At 43.4% G+C, this 23,859-nt stretch overlaps 1 long non-coding RNA gene across 1 annotated transcript; it reads left to right on the forward strand.

Moving 5' to 3' along the window:
• The first annotated feature begins 247 nt into the window (after positions 1-247).
• On the forward strand, positions 248-12,669 carry LOC141572165 (uncharacterized). The gene is made up of 3 exons (XR_012497357.2): positions 248-383; positions 3,036-3,174; positions 5,832-12,669. It is a non-coding gene; the product is annotated as an uncharacterized LOC141572165 (long non-coding RNA).
• Positions 12,670-23,859: the final 11,190 nt, after the last annotated feature.

Consider the following 23,859-nt stretch of genomic DNA (forward strand, 5'->3'; position numbering starts at 1 on the left):
CCTCAGGCGAGTGTTCCTCGAGTCGGGAGCGCTCGGCCTCGGCGACCCTCACTGGCGGTGGTTTCCTGCGAAAGGCAAGGCGCGAAATGGGGTCTGCTCCAGGACCTGCGGGAGGCTGGTCGATAACTAATAACAGCAAAACGACAGCCCTGTGGTTAGCGCGGGAAGTGGAGGTGGAGGGGCGGCGTGCAGGAGCGGGAATCTGATGCGAAGGGAACTTCGCTTGCAGAGCACAGAAGCAAAGACGGAGGAATTGTCCTTACTGAAGTGTGGGGGTGGGGGAACCTTGGCCCCATCGCCGTCCCCATGAACCTGCCCTCTGCGGTGTTTAGAGAGCATCTACTCATTAAAAAGAAAAGAGGAAATGGCCCAGATCCCTTGAGGTATAAAACTGTGGTTCAAATACTGTTTATATGTTTGAAATGTTTACATACTTTTGCATCTGTTAAACTGGTGAATTGAGGTGACTCGGACAATGCGTAGCCCCCAAAGTTTCAATTACAGCAACATGAAAGAGTTGGGGAAGGGATCCCGAAGTATCCAAGTGCTTAATTGCTTCTGGACTTCAGTTCACCTTAAAATGATGTAGTTTTAACCTCATCCTGGTAGGAAGCAGTTTACTAGTGGAATATAAATGTCCAGAATAGGAATAATATTTAGGCAGACCAGAAATATTATTTAATTTCCCAAGATGTCCTTAATATCAAAATTAATTACCTGAACACCTGCTCACTAAACTTTCACCAGAGCATCTCGGATACTCCCTGCATGTTTATTTACTTAGCAATTTCAGGTAAACCATCAGATCACTGGTTTCTATATGATTTTAGACTACCGTCACCCTAGGTCAACTCGCAACTTTTGTAAAGCTTTTGATTTCACTTATTTCTCAGTTTTTCTTTTAATCTCATATGATGGGTCAATGTCACCTACCCAAAGAAAACACTAAGTTTAGGCTAAAGTAAAAACAGTCAGACACAGATCAGGTACACTTTTCCTAAAACGAATGAACTTTCTCAGAAATTAACAGGATGCTATATTTTTATTCAACCAAGTAAGTTTTCCATTGTGAGAGTCTATGCAATAAACAACAGGGTTTTGTTCAAAGAAAATTCTGGTCATAACCTGTTCTTCCTTTCCTGTCCTTTCACAGATTCATTCATTCAGCAAATGTGTTTTGAGCACCTACTACTTTACTTGACAGGAACTGTTCTAGGAACTTGGAATACTTCAGTAAACAAAACAAAGAATACTGCCTTCATGTTGCATTACATTTTAATCAGTCATTTGTGTGTTTTTTTCTTCTGCAAATTGTTCACAAACAACAGACAGAAGGAGATTGCTAATGACAAAAATAGCAAACTAGAGCTTTTCACACTTTCGTACACATGTCCTCTGCACCAGGTTTAGTTAGTTTCAACATTTTCCTCACTCATCTACTTTTAGAAGTTCAAAACAACAGTCATTGTATGAAACTTTTGAGACTTTAGCAGTCTATCTTGTTTTAAAATGTGATTGCTAATCTTCAACGCCATCTTCTGGTTTACTCATTTGTCATATTGATCTACTAGAAGTGATTTTTTTTTATGATGAGGTGACTATAAAAAATAATATTTTTAATCACTAAAACCCTTTATGTCCTCATTACCCCTGGGGAAAAGGAGGGAGTGAATAGGTATGCACTGCCAGTTGCTCACCAGACTTTTATGCCGTAGTCATAGTTGAAACAAAAATGACAACTTTTTAAAGTTGACCATGTCCCCACACATTTGAGAAAATCAAACTTTTCATCAGTGAAAGACTAGACATTTATTGTCAAGTGTCACAAGTTGTTAAAAAGTGAAAACAAATAGGAAGTCAGTTAATTGAACGTCTCTCCAAAACAAAGACATCGTATTCTGTGAGATTATTTCAGTGACTTGTTCGATGCTGCAGTGCTGTTGTAGATGGAGCTCAATTGGAATGGAGCATTTCAATTTTCAAGTCACATTTATCATAGAGACTGTAAGAAAAGCTGAATTTACCTAAATTCATTATTTTAAAACTAAAGCTTTTAAAATTATACATTCACATGCAAGAAAAATATTTTAGAAAAACCCATAGTAGACAAAAAGTAAATTATAAAACCATGTTTAAGATAAAATTATTTTCTCACTAATTCATTCTCTAAAAGGAGAGAGAACCATGATTAATCAAAACCAATGAAACTATATCCTTCAAAAAGTATGAAGGGCAATCACTTTTTAATTACTTGTTAAAAATTAGGAAAATACTAAAAATATTTTGTTGATGTGATATAGTTCATATAGGATAAATATCTTCTCTAATGCTCTTTGGTTGTATATGTGTGCAATGTTAATTATTACCATGACCATGGCGTCTCATACGGCAGTATTATTAAACTATTCTTGTATCGTTATATGATTATATAAATAGTAATGTACCATGTAATAGCATAATAATATGCAATATATTACTATTGCATTACTATTGTATACTGTAGTAGCATAGTAATATAGTACTAGTATAGTATTACTATGCTATAGTAATATATGATATATGTAGTATTATATTATTATACAATATTATAGTATTGTATTATAGTATTATTATTCTATGGTATTATTCATAATTAAATGTTCAGGTGTGAGGGTCAGCTAGACCTTATTCAAATCTGTGAGATCTTGGATGAATTATTTAACCAAAATCTTACCTTCCCATGGACAATGAAGGTAATGACTTTTTTGCCTCCTTTTGTGCTGTGATAATGAAATGATGCTTAGCATAATACCTGGAACATCCTAAGTGTTCAACAAATACGATTATTATCATCACGTTCTGCTTCAATATTTAGGGAAGTTTCAGTGACTATTTCATTTGATCTCCCAACCAAATCTGCCCGGTGGCAGGGCAGACTACATTCAGCCCCATTGTACCGATAGGGAAAGCGATTCAAAGAGGTCCATTGAGGTAAAAATGTCTTGTCCATGGACTCCTTCTGACCAATTTGGTGGCTTGTTGCATTCATATTTCAGAATCAGCTCGAGTGCAGGCCTGTCAGTCTGGAAGTGGCACTTTAATTCTAGTCTGGCACTTATTGGTCAAGTCAGCATGGGTGAGATGCATTCTTCGTGACTTCATTCTTCTCGTCTGTGAAGTGGAGATTGGCAGCAGGTAACCATGGAACTGTCTTCCAACCCTAAACAATTTTATTTTTTTCTGCTCTAACTTAGAACAATTAATGGCAGCTAGTGGCCTTTTTGGTTATGGTAAATTCAGATTCAGAAAAGCTGCATTGTTCTAAAGCCACTGAACTAACCACTGGTCTTCACTTCATTCTTCATGAAGCTGTATTCATTTTGAGGAAACTGGAGGAAATGGGTGCTGCTTCTCAGCCACTACACTCGAATATTTAATCCTCTGAAAAAATTTAACTTTAAAGCTACTTATACAGAGGAGTTAAGACTCTGGAAATACAATTATATGCTAAATGTTATCACTGCACACCAAATTTAAATCAATTGAGTTGAACTTTCTTTGTAAAGTGGTAAATTTTTTGGTAATTGTAGTAGGGCACACAAACCTGGATGTTTTCTTACAGAGCTGCATACATGTTCCTAATTTCGTTTGCAAAGTGCTCTGAGTTTCTTCAATGAAAGAATTTTGCAGAGCTACAGCATTAAGTATTCCCAGAACATGGGCTGTTCAGGACTCGTTTGTGACCTCTGTAAAGTGCAGAGCTTATATGCATGGCTTTTCCCTAGGCACAAAGAATGATGCACTTTCATGCTTATAAGAAATTGGACCTCTCATTTTAATCAATTAGATAAAACAAAATCAAAGACACTAAGGCTACATTGTCTCCTTTCCCTTTGTTTACAAACAACTGTTCCCTTTTTCTCTTCTCACCACTGTTCTAAGAAGTTTCCTTATAAGACTTTCATGCTCTCTGAATTGTTGTACTCTGCATAAGTACTGACTTGGCTTTTAACAAGGGACCATTTGATACTGCCAACTCCCTTTGTCAAACCAACAAAAATGCAAACGGTTTGCAATAAGTTTGGGCAATTTTCTGAAAATTGAAGCAATAGCTTAAAAGCACATAGCTTTATCTAATTCCTCCCATTGGTAGCAGTTCATAATGTTGGGTTATTCTGAAGTTCATCAACTGTCCTTTCAGCTGAATATTGTAAAACAACACACCACCACTTGTCATATATTAAGTGTTACTTCTGAGACTCAAGGGCACTCTGGGTGGTAGAGTATATCTTCAGGAAAGGTCAAATTATGCTGTGGTTATAAGTCTCCAAACCTCCAGAGCTTTCAACCACACAGAGGTATCTCTTATTCACATGAGTTATTCACTGCTGGTCACCACTACTCTGAGAATGCAGGCTGGCAAAGCAGCACCTATGCATCTAGAATGTTCCTGGTCATATGGCATAGCAGAAGGATACAGGGAGAACCATGTGCTGGTTCTTTAAGCTTCACACCATCATTTTTCATATACCCGTTACAAAGTAAGAACTGTACTGAAGGAAGAATTACCTGGCTATAGCGTGGGTGAGCTAGGAGAGAAAAAAAAGGCCAGGAGTCACAGGAGGCCTCAGGTAAAATGTAAGCACACTTGTACTGGAGAGAGGTGGATGGAGGAGTGTTTAGAGGAGGAAAGGAAGAGTGCCCAAGGGGCGGGGTTTATATGGCACAATGAGGTAGAGTCAAAGATCACTGGAGAGTTTCCAGGCTCAGAGACTGGGGATGTGGTATGACCAAGAACCTACATGAGAAAATCTGAAGGAGGAACAGGTTTATGAGGGACTAGATGGGATATTTAGGATGACATCCCAACACCCAGGTTGATGTAGGTAGGTGATGTGGTTTCTTGATCATCTTTGAACCATAACAGCTAAAAGTGCTGAGTGCCTCAGTGCAATGTGCTCAAAAAATGATGTGTCTTGCCTCTAAGGACATGCTTCTGGGACAAGAAAATAATGTGATGCTTGTCCTCCCTGGTAGACCCTGAGAGGGAGGTTAGCTATGGGATGTTCATTAGGGATCGCTCTTGGGTCGAATACTTGTGGAGTCAGGGAAGGAATCAGGCCTAGGCAGGAAGAGAAGCTGAGATGCAATGCCTACCAAAGGCCCTAGTCAGTGTAGCGCAGAGCTCAGGAGCCAGGCAGGACCTGCTCCGTATTGGGGTAAAGAGGCAGGGCCATCAGTCACAGGGGCAGGCTGCCCTTGGAAGGAGGCGTGCATGGGCAAGGCGGTTTTCTTCAGCTGGAGCAACCTCCAAACAGGGCTGCCTGCGAAGAACCAAACCAAAACATCTTACAGGAGCAGCTCAGTAGGGGGAGTGACTCACTGTCCGGTGGGGACCTGAAAAGTTCATGGTAGCCCTAACTGACCCAAGTCTGCTGCCTGCTCTGCTTTTGATCGACTTCCTCAGATAGGTCCTGGGAGCAGGTCCTCCAGCCTTCCAGTGGTGTTTGTTCCTGGAGTAGGGTTGTCAGGTTGAGCAAATAAAAATGTAGAACTCCCAGTTAAATTTGAATCCCTGATAAACAATGAGTAGTTTTTGTTTTGTTTTGTTTTGTTTTTTAATGTGGGTATGTTCCATGCAATATTACAGACATGCTTATACTAAAGAAACTGTTCATTGTTTATCTGAAATTCAAATTTAACTGGGCATCCTGTATTTTATCTGGCAATCCTATCCTGCAGGAAACTTAGAAAAAAAGGTTAATAGGGTAAATGACAGCCCTACTACTGTTGCTGGTTTGGGGGCCCCAGTTGGAATTGATTAATTGTGTTTCCTCCTCTTTCCTTTCCAGATTCCTTGACTTTTAGCCAGCCACTCTGCTGGGCCAGTGGCTGACTTGGTGGCAAGCCCTAGACCTTCATCCCTGAGGACTTTGAACCCCTCCTCACCATACCCTTAGTGGTCCAGGGTGCTGCACCCCCAGTTACTATTTGCTATCAAAACTGTACAAAGGAGCACACAAGGAGCCCAAATGAATCACTCGGTCCTACCTTACTGTAGTCCAGCAGTCCACATCTGATGATCAGAGTCAAGATGGTGACTTCTCACCTGCCCAAAGGGCCTCCCAGATGGCTGCCATAGCTTAGTGGGACCCTCACTATGTTTCCTGGGGGTAGAGTGACCCTTTTGGAACGAGGACTTCTAACTTGCAGAGCCCAGCTTTGCAGAGACGAGACGCACGTCTTCACCGGGTGGTCTGTGGAAGTGATGACGGTGATCCCAGTTCCACCCCTCGGCTCCCTGCCCCATATGTTTCCAGCATCTCCTGTGGCTTTGCTGGCTGTTCAGTCCCATCTCTCTCCTGTGCACCTCACCCCCAATACCTTGGCACAGCACTCTTAAAACCCAGGCTCACAAATGCCCTCCCAGAGGTGTTGCAGGCCATTCTGGCACTGTACCTGCACGTTGCAGCAGACTTTCTCTAACTTGACCCAGGTTGCTGGCCTGCTGGCCAGCCAGAAGGCGTGATGGGCAGAGCCTGAGGGAGCACATATCCTACAGAGGAGAAGCCTCTGCATCATTTCTGAATAAGGAGAGCGCTAACCCTATGGGAGAGACAGGGCCACTTCTGCCAGCCACGAGACTTCTGGGGAATCTGGCGACTCAGGCCATTCTGCAGGGCTTTCAGCAGCCAGGGGGTAAACCCTTCATTCCTCAGTGTGATCTGGCGGTGCCTCCAGCATGGACTGCAGGAACCCAGTGCACTTATCTGTGCAATTCACTGACTTATTCCTTTTCAATGTGATGTGGTAGAGGTGACGGCCACATTAGAGGTCACTTCATCTCTCAGTGAGCTAACAGGTGTGATGGGCAGGGGGAAGACTGTAGAACCAAGAACTGCAGGAAGGCTTCTGGGAGTTTTCAAGAGAGTTTGATAGGAGAAGTGATATTTGAACAGATCTTTGATGGGAGAGCTGGGCTTTTCCAGGCAGGACAGGGTGGGGGAGCATTCCAGGGGTGGAATTCATGGGCAATGACAAATAGGCCAGGGAACCCATGGCCTGGAGTGGGAACTGGGAGTAGGGTGGCGTGGACAGCAACACCTGGAGCCTGTGGGGAAGGAGGTAGTGGGGAAGGAGAGGTGTCCCTCTGGTCGCTTGGGGAGGGTTTGAAGAGGGTGTTTTAGAAACTGTTGGTTCCTCCTTTGCTTCATGCTTTATGTGTTAGAACAGCCTCTCACACATAGTGGTTTAAGTGCTTTATACCCATTAAGTGATTTTAGCAAGAGAGTTGCTAAGTGTACTTTAAGTTGGATATTAGGCAACTCAAAAAATCCTCTTACAATTACCCTCCACATATGTTTAGGTTTAGCTTAAAAAATCTGAACATATTTTCTTTGTAATATGCTAAGACTGCTATTTATGAATGTAGCTGATTTGTCCTGTTTCAGAAGTGTGAGAGGGCTGCCCAGGCCAAATCCGATGGCAATTCAATTTGGACGGGGGCTTAGATATATGTTCTTCACTTATTCTGCAAAGCCACCAGCAGCTGTGGAAATGAACACCTTCAGAAGTTTGATGTGGAATTCCTGCTTTGGGTCTCTGAACTAGAACAAAAGGCTGGCCTTTCAAGAGCCTTCTGATTCTGCCTGGGGCAGGACACATGCAACAAATCCACGGAGTCATCTAAGTGCAGAAATTTGTCTTGAGACACAGAGGTTAACATGTGGCCTCCCCACTCTGGTTTGGAAGCCCGGACTGCTCCCAGACACATTCTGACTGTGGATAAGAATTTGTGCCCTTTCTGAGTGCCTTGGCACAGTGTGATGTCCTCCCTCTGAATGCTTGTCTGCCAGCAGCAGTCAGCTGGCTACACTGGGCCTTGATTCTGATACTTCAGGGAGGCTTTGTGACACATTTGAAGATAGTTGCCTCAATCGTTTTCACTTTAAGCCAGTGGGGAAATGAAGCAGCCATTACGATTCCCTTTTAGAGATGAACACTTGATACAGAAGGAGTTATGAGAGTTGCCTGATGTCAACAGAATGAGCTGGGCAGTGAGGACACTCTCGGCCACATGCCATGCTGATGGCTCAGTCCCAGCCTCTGACTTTTTACCCAGCCTTTCTGCCGGTCCCCACCCTTGATTGTCACCTCCTCCCCCTACACTTGCTCCCTTCCCCTCACTCAGGGTTGTCCTGAGGAAGCGAAGCCACACAGACTTGGTCTGGCTTGTGTCTGCGCTATCCAGCTTGGACCTGCAGACTGTGTTTTCTCCTTAACTCCCTCCTCACAGTTCACAGCGTCCCAGGGCTTTGTCTCCTCTGCTCACCTCCACCTCCCTCTCCCACGGAGATGAGACTGTCCAGGCATCTCCCCCTCCATCTTCTCCTCCTGACTTAGAGGAGGTTTCTGTGTCTACTTGCAACTTGTTGATATGGCTGAATGAGTGAATAAGGGGGTAACTGGAAGTGCCAACACGATGCTTGTCCTATGTCCTCAGCAGCCCCTGCAGTCAGACCCACGTGCTCGGTGGGGTTCTGCTTTGACTTTGCCATTGCGTCTCACACCTTCAAAGTTATGTGCTGAACTGGCACATAGGAGCAGGAGAGTAAGGCAAGTGGAGGTACTCGTGGCCTGCAGGAATGGACAGCATTGTGCTGGTGGCATTCAAGAGGGACAGTCTGGACATTGCATAAGACATTTTGGCCTTCTTGAAAGGCAAATGTTCTAAGTTGTTTTTCACAAGGCTTGTTGGACAGCACCTGATAAGGGTACTTGAAGTGAACCGCAGAGGGTTTTATGAGGACAAGTCTGCTCAGAAATGTCTGAGACCTCCAGTGAGATGTGGGCGCTCGTCCCTGCGGGCCTCGCGAACACCTCGGCTGTCCCTCTCCCCTCCTACCCCTCTGGGCCTTGTGTGTGTGTGTGTGTGTGTGTGTGTGTGTGTGTGTGTGTGTGTGACGGGGGAGGGCCAATCCCATTACCCTGGGGACCTCTTTGGGAAGAGTGACTCAGGCTGTCTGCACTCCTGCAGCCCCTGTGGTACCGCTCTCAGGAGGCTTCCAGCAATTATTGAACTAACTAGTGTCCCTCATCCAGTTTAAACTGAAATTTCTGTTTTGAAACTCCCTTCAGAAATTCCCTTTCTCTTATAAACATTGTGCCTTTTCTTTCACCTCTTTGAAAAATCATTCAAAGCCAGTAGGCAGTGAATAAACCTATAGATTTGTCTGTTCATTTCTGCTTACTGAATTAGCTTCTCTGTTTTTATTTGGTATTATCTATGAAGTGTAACAAGGAACAAACTTACATAGAAAATAAGGCCTCAGAGGGGCTATGCTATGAACATTTTACTAAGCTTCTTTGGCAGACGTATTTTATCTTGGACAATTGGTGTGTCATTGTGGTTCCCGACAGTGGAGTCACGATGGCACTTGGCTAGTTCATCCTGGATGACCTATGTGGAACTTTTGGGAGGCATGAAATTTTGCATTTTGCCAATTTGTGATTTATAGGAACTTTTTGTTTTATAAGTTAATATGCTGTCCCTTTTTGGGGGTAAATTTTACTATTTCTTGGCTTCTTTATGTAGTGTCTGTAACCAAAGCCCCCCCTTATATGTTCTCTGCCTCCATCTTTATAAATTAGAAATTAATTGATATTCCTTTCTTCCCTCACAGAATCTTCCTAATTCCCTCAACGTTTCTTCCTTCTGAAAATTAAGTTCAGGGTCTGTCAGCAAAGTTGAGTCCCTGGATGTGTTCATTTTAATTTCCACATTAAAGCACCCAGTTGATGAGTGTATATTTAGTGGTTGCTGGTTTTTGCATTAGCCTATTGAATAATTTTCCGAAAAAGACTATTCTTGAATTACTGAATTATCCTGCACAGATCTCAGTAATTTTGGCAATCTCCTTGCCATGGGATTTTAGACGCACGGCTCCCTCATCTTTCATGATGAGGTTCTATGAACTCTGCGGGTCCTGCCCACCCCACTACCCCATAGCTCTTCTTGACTGAGAGACATTTCTGTTCACTTTTCCATTTGTCTGGTTGAGGAAGATGTCTCAATGTGCAACAGTATAACCACAGGGGACACTTGCTTTGCCAGGGGCTGCGAACCCTATTGTGTGACCAGGTGTCTCAGATATAACAGGTGTTTACCTCTTGTGATTTGGGGACACCATGAGTCCCATGCGCCCACTGCACTATCCCTTCCCTCTTTAAGGTGTCCTGGGTTGTCCTCCCCACGTGGCAGTGAACATCCCACTGTGTTTTTCCGAGTCCCCTCTCCAGAGTGGCTCTGTGAACTGCCTAGGGCACAGACCCTCTCTCAGTGAGACATTCTGCTGCCGGTCCCCTTCTCTTCTGGGAGGCAGGGCTTACTAAAGCAGAGTTCTGAAACTGGCAGCAGGCACATGACATTTCTCTTGTAACAGTTTCAAGCTGGACTTACATCCTGAGTCTCAACAAAGCATGATTTTCTTCTGAGATTCTGTGGTTTATTTCAGATCAGCCACTTTTGGGAGGCACAGGACCAGGCACCACGGAAGACATAAGGATGACCACAACTTGGAGCCCGTCACAAAGGGGGCACCACGGGCATGGGCCTGCACTCTGTACGTGCCACTACCCATGGGAGGAAACACAAGGAAGAATGAAATATACTTAGGACAAAATGGAAAAGGGGAGGTTCAACTGAGGGAACTGGAGAGAGCATCATGAAGATGGCATTTGACCTGAACTTGGAAGTCCCAGGGTTTCAATGTCTAGGCTGAGATCAGAGTAGCCAAAGCCATGAAATGTGACAGTGGAATATTGGTAGAAAAGTATAGTCTGGGGCAGAGGTGGAGACTCATGGTAAAGGGACTAGAAAGGAGGTGTGAAGCCCATCAAGGAAGACCACAGAAGGCCTTGAAACCAACTAAGGGACTCGTACTTTATTGGCGGGACATTGGTTATCCAAATATCACTATGATCCTAGAGATTCAAACTCTGGAATCTGCATTTCCATGAGACGGTGGGGGAATTTTATTTCAGGGGTCGAGGCCCACACATTTTGAACAACACAGATGAGATAGAGGGGGCTAGTGGGGGAGGCACATGGGCAGTTTTGGAGCAGGAAGTGACTCAACCCAACTCAAGTTTCAGGAAGGTAACTTTGCAGTAGTTGCAACATGGATTGGAGGTGCAAGAGAATGCAGGCAGAAGGATAAGGTGCTGCCACGTGTGGCAAGGGAAGGGGACACCAGGTGTGCTGAGAGCCGGGATAGCAAATGATGACACAGGAGTTTAGGGTGGAGGGTGATAAGTCTGACTTGGAAACTCGGGCTTGAGGTACCAGAGGGAACTTTGGTCTGATTGTCCTGTAAAAAGCACTTGGAATTCATGTTGGAAGCAGCTTAGGTGGGGGACCAGGCTGGGTGTGCACATTTAGGACCCACTGGCAGACATGGAGGTGACAGAGGATTCGTTAACTGTCTTAAATACAGTGGGTACTGCGGTTAACAGCAGGCTTCTTTATTTGCCTGCCCTAAACTTGTAAAGTTGGGGGCAGGGGGAGGTCAGGAGGAACTAGGTTTCCTCTGACCATGGCTGCCGGTCACTTCCCTCTGAGAGGTTTCATTCGGCATGGTTTTGGAGTGGCCTGAGTAGGAACCACCCAAGGTGACTTCCTGTAAGGCCTGCTGCGGGTTCCTTTCCCTGGAAGGAAAGGTGGCCCTATGCCATGCCTGTTAGAGTCCTTCCGAGCAGACTGCCCTGGGAGCAGACAGGGTGCAGGTCAAGCATGCAAAGGAGGGAAGACATATTGGGGAGCGTCCTATGAATTATCCAGCTTTATGGAGGATTGTTCTCCCAAGCTGTTTTGAAACATGAAGCTCTTCTGCGCCACAGTGGAGAAGGGAACCTGGGGGACCTGTTCCTTCAGCCAAGGTGGACTGAGAGGGAGGACAGAGGTCTCCACAGAAGTGCTGCTTTGGATCAGGGTTCAGTGGTAAGCTGCAGAGGGGCCAACCTCATGTCTGTGGTTCACGAAGTGGGACTTTTTCCACTGACTCCTCCACCATTTTTCACTATAACTCAGTGAAATCATAGTGCTGCACTGCAGGTATTATGATTTCACCTAGAGATGAACATGATGAGATAGAGGGGTTATTAGAGGTACATGGTGTTAACAGAATGACTTAGGCAGTGAGGACATATACCTCATTATGAAAGAAGCCCGATGTGATCAATATGAAAAAGCGTGATCAGCCTCATTAATAACCCCTCTGTCTTGAAAGCTTTTTCTCCTGTGCTTGCTTCCTGCTTTCGTTCAGGCCTATTTTCAAAGACCACCATGCAGGGCACTGTCCAGCCCGAAGGAACACTCAGGCACTCACGCTCGCCTTCGTCTCCCATGCAGCAACCCTTACATGGGCAGTTTTGGAGCAGGAAGTGACTCCTCACAGTCTGCTTCCAGTGCTTGTTGGCACTGGTGATGGCTCATGTCTGCTCATGAGAGTGAGTTCCATGAGGACAGGGCTTTCATACTCTCGCTCATGCATCGTCAATACCATATCTGCACATATTTGATGTTCGATAAATATTTTTACAATAAAAAAATTAAAAAATAAGTGGGTGATCATTAAAAAGAGAAAGCAAATTCACACCCATTTAAATGAGACCATGGGAGACTACAACTGTGTGGCTGAAATGAACATACTCCTTCTTCTAGAAAGCAATTGGACGCTCTTCTTCAAAAATGTTAATCTCAGCATTTGTTGCTGTAAAACTCAGAATTAATGTAAATATCTAATCTTTGGGAAACAATTAGATACATATTAATACATTCACACAGTTGGGAAATTATATTTATGAAAATTTTTGTTAATTGGGGGAAAACGCTTATGACGTGAAGTTAAGGGAAAAGAGCAGGATGCAAAATTGCATGCATGATATGATCTTAACTAAGAAAACACACAAGAGTTAGGGAAAACCCCAGTGTGTGTGGTGAGGTCACACATTATTTATATAAATTGTTTGTATCTCCATTTTCCTTCTGAAGTTTATACTTTTTTTAGGGATAAGAATATAATCAAAACAATAAAAAACATTTTCTTAAGAACAGAAAATTACCATACATTCAGATCGACTCATGTTGATTTATGTCAAATACTATAACAATATCTGCTGACCTTCACTTTGACTCAATCCCTCAATCTATACCAGCCATCCCTTCTTACTTTAAAATTCATTCCTGAAACATGTCTTTAATGCAAGTTACTCTCATTTTCACATTGGTGTCTTTTTCTGGATTGCTTGAAATCTGGCTTGTGTTGAAGCTCTTGTCAAGGAAACAAGAACTCCATTGTCAAAATTCAAAGATGATATTCTGGGCAGGGTATTTTAGGGAAATACAAAGATGTATTAGAGCATGGTTCCTGCCTTCAATCAATTTTCAGTTGAGTAGTTCTAGTTCTCTGGCCTTCACCTTGGAGGAACTACTTTTATTAAAACCACCAAAGACATTCTTCTGGCAAAAATCCAACGGCTTCATTCCTTTTCTGCACCTCTGGGCCTCTCAGCCCCTCTGCTGAGGCTGACCAGTTCCCCTCTCCATGATGTCCTCCCTAGGCCCGTCTCCAGGGACATTCTGTACCCTTAATAATAGCTTTCATGATCTGTTGGGCAGCCTAACTGAACTCCTGTCCTCTTTCTCAGAATCTCTACACCTTACAGCGCTCTTGAATCAACCCTGATTATCTGACCAAATACTTCAAAGATATTTATCTTCATGACACCAATTACCCTCATAACCTTGGGTCCAGTGGCCTATGCTGCCTTCATTAACCAAAGAAAAGAACATTGTTTTTGCCTCTCACATGTATCATACACATCTGCATCTCCAAATGATTCAAACCCTCTGTCTTTAGCAGAAAAAGGCAGGCCTGTTTTCATCCCACAGCACTCTCTTTGCAGCCCTAATTCAACCATTCAACCACAGCTTTCAACTTCCTCTTTCTGGACTGTCCCTGTCCCACTCACCTTTAATGGGCTGTCTCTTTTCTTAGCACAAGTTTGTATCTCAGAATAGGTGTAATATCTATGGACATCGTTTTAAAAATTAATTAATTATTTACTTAATTTTTAAACCACTTTATTGAGAGATGATTGACATGTAACGTGGTACATATTTAATACATACAACTTGAGTTTGGGGAATAGTAATACAACTGTGAAACTATCACCACCATCAGGACTGTAAATATATCCATCACCTCCCCAAATTCCCTCCCATCCCTTTTGTTGTTATTATTTTGTAGCAAGAACACTTAACATAAGATCTATCCTTTTAGCAAAATATAAATAAACATGCAATCCAGTATTGTTAGCTACAGGCACTATGCTGCACAGTGCATCTCCAGAACTATTCATCCTGCATAACTGAAATTTTGTGCCCTTTGATCATCATCTCCTTCTTTCTCCCTCCTCCCCAGCCCCTGGCAATCACCATTCTACTCTCTGCTTCTATGAGTTTGATTATTTTAGATTTTACATATAAATAAGATCATACAGTATTTGACTTGCTGTATCTGGCTTATGTCACTTAATACAATGTCCTCTAGGTCCAGCCATGCTGTCACAAATGGCAAAATTTCCTTTTTCTTTTTAAGGCTGAATAATATTCCATTGTGTGTATACACCACACTTTCTTTATCTATTTATTATAGGCATGTTTTAAATCTTTGATTTGTGTATTTTTCTTGTAATATCCTATTTCCCCCTAATAAGTTCTAAGGGCAAGGACCACATTTTCTATTTCTTTGTTATTTTCCACAGGACTTTAAATAATGTACTGCACAAAGACAAATGAAGTAGAAAATTCAGGTGGTTTTTCAAATAAGGCTAATTTTTTAACTTGCTATTGAGAAAAACAAGATGTCTGAGTTTGGAATATCCTAACTGCCCATCTATACTGGCCAAATTCAGGTGCTTCTGTTCCTCATACTTCATTTTATCCCTACAGAGACCTCAGAGGCACATTGTACTTGACCCTCAAGCTTTCCAAATGACACACTACTCTTGCCAGGGTTTCAGAGCCTTTCTTCATCCCAACCCTTATCTTTTTGTGTTTTAGGAGGGTAGATCCCTAGTATTTTTTTGACGGTTTCTCAGTCTCTCCTTGTCTTTCCTGACCTTGACACTTTTGATAGTTACTTTGTAGAGTGTTCCAAAATTTGGATTTGTCTAATGTTTTCTCACTATTGGTTACATTGAGGCAACACATTTTTGGGCAGGAATCCCATGGAAATGACACTGCATCCTCCTCCCACAGGTCTTCCTGGTGATGTTACCTTAATCCCTTGATTAAGGCGGCTGCAGAGGTTCTCCACCATAAAGTTACTATTTTTCTCTTTCTGACTGACCAATCAGCGGGGAGATAAGGTGAGACTATGAGAATAATCCTGTTTCTTCTCAATGATTTTTGTACCCATCAGCCATCTTGCTTACATTGATTATTACTACACTGTTTGCCTGTTGGTGATTTTGTATTTCCTTAGTGCTTCCACATTTGTTAATTTGAATTATTCTGTAAGGAAGAGCTGCCCCTTCTCTGTAGTCTATTTATTTAATTGTTTATTTACATCACTATGCACTCATGAATATTTATTTTATTCTGTGGATTAGGACCCAATACTTCTAATTTATAGATTAGAGCCTATTAATTTTGTTGATCCAATTATTCCAGTTCTGGCCTTTAGGAGCTTCTTCTGGTTGGCTCTGTGTCTTCTTGTCACATTCTTTTCCTTTTCAAACACACCCCGATTTCTGGCTCCATGAGCTTCAGGCTCAGCTTGTATTTTCCCTGCTTCAACCTTGAAATAACTGCTTCTCCATGAAATCCAGCCCCACAGTTTGGGATCGCTGTTTCATAATCACAATTGCATTTCAATCACCACCATCCGGTAGAGATGTTGGCCCCAGGAGAGTAGAGGCCTTGCTTGTCTGGTCATCGCTATTTCCATGGCCCCCCAGACAGCACCTGGTACAGCTGAGGGGCTTGCCGGGTGTTCTTAGAGGAGCCAGCAGAGATGGGCTCCCTCCTTTCTCCTTTGGTGACTTCTTATCACTTAGCAGAAAGTTCTGGTCAGTGGTCACAGAAGGAATTGGTGGTTTTGAAGCAATTCTAGCTTCTGCCAGCCTGGGGGGCCTGAAACTAGGAATCAAATCTCTGTCCTTACTTTTCTAAAAATACTTCTTAAGGAAACAGAATCCAAGAGAGTATAACTCACTCCACAAAACTAAATGTGCTTGACACAGCCAGGAAACAGGGATATGTCATAGGACATCTCAGTAATTGTTTCATCATTAAGCTTGGTGTTAAACGTGCAATGCTGACATGAATTCTGAAGAATTCATTGGCACACACATACCAAATTTATCAACCAACAGCTGGGAGCCAGGCAATGCCCTGCTTAGTTGAGCTAGCAAAGCAGTATAAGAGCATTTAGAGTAAAGTTGACTCTATATAACAAGGTATTGGAGTGCTGCTAAGTGTTGCTGTAAAATTCACCTAGAATAAAGTACTTTAAACATTTATTCAGTTATCTTTACTACTGGGAAAACATTCTAATTAAAGTTTTCAAAAATAGTCTGAATGACAAGATAGGCCAAAAAAACCTCTCCATTTGCCATCATTGCATCATTAAACCAACGAGATTCACTGTTTGGATTCTCAAAGATTCTTGAAATGTGGCATACTAAAGTGTAAATAGTGGTTCTTTAGACCTTACAATGAAGAGCTAAAATTTCAGGAACTAACAAAGTTGTTAAGTGTCAGTCCTGGCTCCTGGCTCACTTTGGGAGCTGACAACTAGGAAGCTGATTTAGTTTTTGGCCTTGCCTTTGGGAGGTAATAGTGAAGTACCAAGTTTAAAGACAGAACCCACCCTCTTCCAATCCCAGCTCCTCCCATCACTAACTGCACTTCCTTAAGCAATTGTTTAACCTTTCAGCCTCCATCCCCTCAAATGTTAACCGGTGATAATAATGCAAATCTTCTATTTAAATTTCCTTTATTAAGCATGTGCATCTTCTCAGGTAGGCCCTAGAGAGATACAGCAGTGAGTAAGGAGCAAAGCAGATGAATTCCCTCCTCTCATTGGGTTTGCATATTTTATATCAATATAAACCCATGGATATTTATTTCATTCTATGGATCAGAATCCAATATAATCATTTATTTTTTTGCTCAACTTCTTCCAGCTTTTGCCATTGGGAGTGCCATCAGGTTGGCTTTTGTGTCTTTTTGATATGTCCCCATCCTTTTGAACACTTTCTTCTTTTCTGACTCCACAGACAGAGGAAATAAAGGTTTAAACAAACAATTACAATAACAGAAAACTAGCATGCCTGACTGAGGTGGCCATGTTTCTACCTAACAAGGCTGACTTTAAGCTAAGACTGTGGAGGTGGGAGATGGCTTAGAGGGACTGGGAAGGTGACAGTGATACTTGTCTTGTGGAAAGTGTGCTAGGGAGAGCGCAGGATACAGCAAGGAACTGAAAGAATGACACAGGCTGATGCCAGCAGGGCACGTGGCTGGAGGAGGGCACAGTGGGCCCACATGGTGCCATGGTGCTGGAAATCAAATAAGGAGCTCAGACATTATTCTAAGGGTAACTGAAGCCATGAAGCATTTACAACAGGGCTGTTTTTAAGATTACATGAGATCACATCCAGGACAGGTTCAGCACAGAAGAGGTATTCAATAAAGGGTGGCTACTGCTGTCACTCTGCTGTTACTTCTGCTACTGCTGCTACTATTGCCACTGCTACTACAGCTGCTGCTGTTACAATTACTGCTACTGTTACTTCTATTACTACTATCACTGCTGCTACTATAGCTATTGCTACTACTACTGCTATAGCTACAGTTACTACTACTACTGCCACTGCTACTATTGCTACCATTAGTGCTATTTATACCACTATGCCACTGCTACTACTAATGCTGCTTCTGTTGCTACTTTTACTCTCACTGCTATTTCTACTACTGCTACTATTACTACTGCTACTATTACTGCTGACAGTGCTTCTATTACTGCTACTACTACCACTGCTACTATTGCTATAATTATTGCTATTTCTACTACTACTGCTACTGTGACTACTATTAGTTCTATATCTTTATCCCTATTTCGGAAGCAATAACCAAAGTTCTCTTTTTAATGAACTCTGCATATGTGAAGGCCTCCAAACTGGATGCTAACCACTCCATAACTCCCTCTGTTAATTTACAGGGAAGTTGTTAAGACTTAATTGGGTGCAGTGCATGGGAGTTGAAGAGTTTGTTTGAGGTCATCCTAGACAAGAAAGAGCCCCAGTCTGGAGAAGACAGGCCTAGACCTGCTGCTGGCCCTGAGGCCGTGGACTCCACCTGAACCATGTCAGTCATTGATCCAGGTAAAGGTGATTTCAAGGCAAGTAGCTTTGCTTCTTCAATAAGCCTATGTTGAGTACCCACCATCTGCCAAGCACTGTTCTTGGGGCTGGGATACAGCAAGTACATGGTGCTTACATTCTTAGCAAGCAGAGCATGCAAGGAGTCTCCAAACGAATATATCATAACATCTGTTTCTATTTGTTTTCATCTAAAATTTAAAAAATAAGCTGAACTCATCCTTAGCCTGGGGAGTGACTGTGGCCCCACTTTGGCCATCCAGGAGGCTATTCCACTCCACATGAAGGAGGGTTCTAATGGTGATTGCCACCACGCACTGTAGGAGCCATCAAGTGGACTCGGTGTTAAGTAGACAACCCCAAGAGGAACTATGAGCAAAGAAATTGTGAATGAAAGATAGCAGTAATAAAGAGCAAGCAAACAGGAAATGGTAGGGCCTGTTCTTCTTCTCCTCTGAGTATAAGCACTTTGTCAACTGCCTTTCCAGATTAAAAACATAAGTACTAATGTGGCAAGATCTGAGAAGAACTCAGCCGCCTACATTTGAGATTCTCAAAATGGTTATTTGAAATATAGATGCTATAGCCTCAATGTGTGTGTCCCCATAAAATTCACATGCTAAAACCCTTAAGCCCTATGTGATGGTATCAGGAGGGGGTGCTTTTGGGAGATGATTAGGTCATGAGGGTGGGGTTCTCATGAGTAGGATTATTGCCCTTATAAAAAGACCCCAGGGAGCTCCCTCACCTCTCCCACCACGTGAAGACACAGAGAGAAAACTGCTGTCTATGAGCCAGGAAAAGGGTTCTCACCAGACACCAAATCTGCTGATGCCTTGATCTTGGACTTCCATCCTCCAGAACTGTGAGAACTAAGTGTTTGTTGTGTAAGACGCCCATTCTGTGGTAGCTTGTTATAGCAGCCCAAATTACTACAATGGATTTTCACCCTCTGTCATTAACATTGAACCTCATACTAGATGCATGTTTTACCCTAAGGTATTAGCTAATGATAGCAACCCTATCCCAGGGGAGGAGACATGTGAACTTAAGTTTTCCCCTTCAACAGAGATGCATGGTGTAAAAGTACACAGGCTTCAAATCACCTACAGCCCACACTCACTGAATGAATAGTTCATTCAATAACACTTACACCAGGCAGCATGCTGAAAGCTGGAGGGACTGAGAGGAGTAAGACACCATCCTTGGCTTCAAGGAACTCTCACACATTCATACACAATGTGCGCTCCTTTCATAACCAATGCATAATGCAGTGTGAGAAGTGACGTACAAAGAGAATTCTGCAGGATGATGTTCTGTGGGTGCAACAAGGGATGTGTCTGGCAGAAGCAGCAAGGGTCCAGGGACCAAGAGCTAAGCACTGGAAGACAGGGAGTGCAGCAGTCTTTCATGAGACAGATTCCTCCTGTGAAAGCAGAGCAGGCCAGACTGAGGTGTCAACTTGCGCAGACGCAAGGAAGCCCTAGGGCAGATGACCTACTGAAGGGACAGTAAAATGTCCTGGGGCGGGGAAGCTGGCACCCTGGAGGATATCAGGAAGGGCATGTTTATGGCCACCAGGCTCTGCCAAGTTATATCACAGACATCCCGTTGCCCATGGGCCACACAGCTTCTCCCAGGGAGCTAAAGGACTGTAACAAAGGACTAACAAATTCCAGGCAAACCTTCCAGAAAATTTCCCACAGACCTCGTGGTTTCCAAGGGAATCTCAGTGTCCTGGGCAGCAGGAGAGTGCCCCACAGTCTGTATGAATATGAGTGGCTTCATGGGGAGCCAACTAAATGGCAATCTCTGACCCCACTCCTACCCTAGATCTTCCCCAGAGGTCACCATAACCATGATTTGGGCCCATCGTCCTTTTACTTATTTCTAGCCTTTAGATGTGTATTGTGAACAATATATGGTATTTTTTGCCTGTTTTTAAAAGGTTATAGAAATGATATTTGTAACATTTGATATCTCTTTTAGAAAAAGTAAACATGACAAAATATTAAGCAATCAACTTTTATAGTGGGAACCTGGCTACTTGCTATATTGTACTTTGCATACTTTGCATTTCATTTTTTTAAAAAGCTAGTAAAGCTTGGGACCCCAGGTGACTGACAGACCTTCTCTCAGCCCCACTCTACTTACAGTTCAGACCCCAGAACTCTTTCTTATCAGCTCCTCTGGGTGGTGGGGGGGCGGTTACATAAGAACTCACAAGGGCGGGGCAAACACTATCCTGAAGGCAGCATGTGGTCCTGCCCACAGAGCGCACATCACAGGAGGCCCAGGGCCTGTGCACGCTGGATTCCTGTGGCCCCAGGGACAGAGCAGGGACTTGTGGACACATTTCTGCCTCAGACCCACAGCTCAAGTACTTGCACGCAGTGTGGAGCAGGGTCAAGATCATGCCTGCGAGGCCTGGACACATTCAGCTCGAGCCCTGCCTCACCATTTCTAACCATGTGATCCTGAGCAAGTTGCCCAACAGTCTGAGAGTGGAAATCCCAGTACTAAGCTGATTCTGGATGGATGCGGTTTGATACAAACCCAGGCAGGTGGCCTGGGACGGGGGAGGGGGTAGGTGCCATCTTCTCTAGTGATCATCCTGCTCTCTGTGACATAGTGAAAATGAAACAGATCTCCTTTCCTTTCACAACTAATGAAAAGTACCTCTGCTTCCTAACAACAATATTGTGAGGGTTAAAAACCTTGTCTAAATGCTTTGTGCTCTTTGGTAGAAGAGACAGTTTATAAATACAAGAAAGCATGTCCTCTCAGGGTGAGGTGCAGGAAGCCAGAGTCTGCCAAGTGCTGGACAGCTTGGTGTTTCACCATTTGGAATTAACACCACTTTTCTCCACTGATTGCACTATAGGTCATTGCATGTCTCTAGAGATTACAGAATAAGCATTTCCTGAGTGCCATTTAAAAAACAATAATAATTGAAGCCCTCTTATTAACAAAATAAAATGTCTCCAAAGAAGACCAAAGAATGAGAAAGAGCTCACAGAAGGCAGGCCTGAGAAGTGGAGAGAGGTACTGGGGTCAGGAATGGCTGGCAAGGTCCTGCCAAGCTCTGTCCAGGGCATGCAGGTTTGGGGGTGAAGTTCTAAAAGGTAACCATTTCCTACTGAACTAAAAGTTTCCTGCTCCCAGAGGATTTTTAAGCCTCCACAGGTGGCAAACATTTCCTATGGGGACAGAGTATCATCCTGATGGAACAATACACACATTCTTAAGGGGAAAAGTAAGAACAATAAATAATATACTGCTTCTCTCTGTGTTTCTGCGAGTTTCATGAGAGAGACGATGAACACAAAGATAATTCTCAGAACACTTCCCTTCTCTCGACCACCTCCTACCATTGAAAATCAAAATACTTATCCCTAGAGAAGTTTTTTTTTTTCTTGTTTTTTTAAAGTGAGAGTGAGGAGTGGGCCTTCATTTACATCTCCTTCTTTTAATTACCTACGAGGAAGTGGGAGAGAGAGAGAGACAGAGGAATGGAAAGTCACAATCCACTGTCCTGCACTGTTGTGTAAAGTACAATTTGCCCTGGAATTTCTGGAGGGTACGTAAATGTGCATATCCTTTGACCCAGGATGGCAGGATGGCACTTCTGGAAAACTATCTTGAGGAGAAAACCACTTAGACGTGCAGAACTCTGTGCATGAGGGGGTTCACTACAGTGCTGTACACACCAGCCCCCACACTCCCCAACTTCCTTACACGGAAATGAGTTGTCTCCCTTCCCATTAGCATTAGCAATGTCTTGTTTGCTGATGTACGTACGCCTGGACCAGGATACTGAATGACATAGAGTAGGCGGTCAGTGAAGACTTGTTGAATGAATGAATAATTGGCTCCAATATCAATGTAAAAAAAGAGACTATATCTTCCCAGCATTTAGCACAGAGCAGGGACACATTGATGGAAGTAGGGAAGTCAAGCATAAGATCCGGGAGTGTTTCTGAATCGAGGGGAGAAGCTCGGACAGCTGGCAGACCCTCCGTGTGAGGCAAGCATATGCCTGAACTTATCTGTAGAGTGGAAGGAACGCTCTTGGGCTAGGTGTAGACTCTTAAAGTCCTATGCATCCACTGTGTTAGTTTTGGTGTCAAATGGCTTAATTCATGGCTTAATTTTAATGGTGTCAAATGGCTTAATTCATGGCTTAAATGTTTGCTTTAGTCCAAATCCAGTCTTTATCAGGCTCAGTAGGGCTTAAAGAGTTTGGGTTAAAGATAGCCCTACAATTCCAAGTAATAAGAAATCAAAAGGTCTTGGCTTGCTGAAGGTTATTTTCCATGCAGATGGTGTTGGTTAATTTTTTTCTCAAAGGCATCTTTTGCCCCATTGTTGGGCTTTTGAGGTCAACCTGTCTTGCCCTACTCTCACAGGAAGGCTTACAAATTTAGGAGAGAGAGAGAGAGAATATAAGTCAAATATATAATAGTTATAAATCAGTGTGGCTCTTATAATTATGACATAGAATTAGATGTATTGACAAGGAACGTTGACTTAAACTGCTGATTAAAAAATGCCTGCTACTAACAGAACTAAAGGGAGAAATTGACCAAAACACAATTATACTAGGGGACTTAAATACATCATTGACAGCTATGGATAGATCATCCTAACAGAAAATAAATAACGAAATAGTAGCCCTAAATGACACATTAGATGAAATGGACATAATTGACATTTATAGAGCACTTCATCCTAAAACATCAGACTATACATTCTTTTCTAGTGTACACGGAACATTCCCAGGATAGACCACATATTGGGACATAAAACTAGCCTCAGCATATTTAAGAAGATTGAAATCATACCATGTTCCGGAAAAATGGCGGAGTGAGGTGAGCCTCTGTAAAGCTCCCCTGGAATTTACAAAGAATCGAACAACAAAAACTCCACAAAGGACTCCCTGCACAGCAGACAGGCAAGACGAAGAGGCCCACTACCGACTGAAATCACCTACAGGTGGGAGATTCGCGCGCGCGAGCGGGGGGAGGAGGAAAGTGAGAAGCGGGCGGAGACGCAGCTCCGCGGGCGCAGGACTCAGACCCAGCTCAGTGCGCCGAGCTCGCTGCTTCCCGGAACTACCGCAGCTGCGGGAGATCGGACTGCTAGGGCTCCGCCAGGGCTCCACAGGGCTGAGGGGACAGCATATAACACGGCTGAACCCAACGCTCACGGCAGAGACCTCGGAGAAAAGACTGAGGGAAAAAGGCTGAAAACGGTGGTTTAAGCCCGCACTGCCGAGCAGAGAACGGAGCCTTAGGCACTGAGACTAGCCGCCCCCTCCCTCCCCTCTCAGAGCTCGCCCCGCCCCCACCTGCCCGGTGCTAGAAGCGAAACAGTAGCAGTGTCAGATCAAAACAACAGAAAATTTGCTATATTTGAGAACTGTGGCCC

This window comes from Rhinolophus sinicus, chromosome 14 (assembly GCF_057876585.1).
Source record: "Rhinolophus sinicus isolate RSI-liver-muscle chromosome 14, RSI-T2T, whole genome shotgun sequence".
NCBI lineage: Eukaryota > Metazoa > Chordata > Mammalia > Chiroptera > Rhinolophidae > Rhinolophus > Rhinolophus sinicus.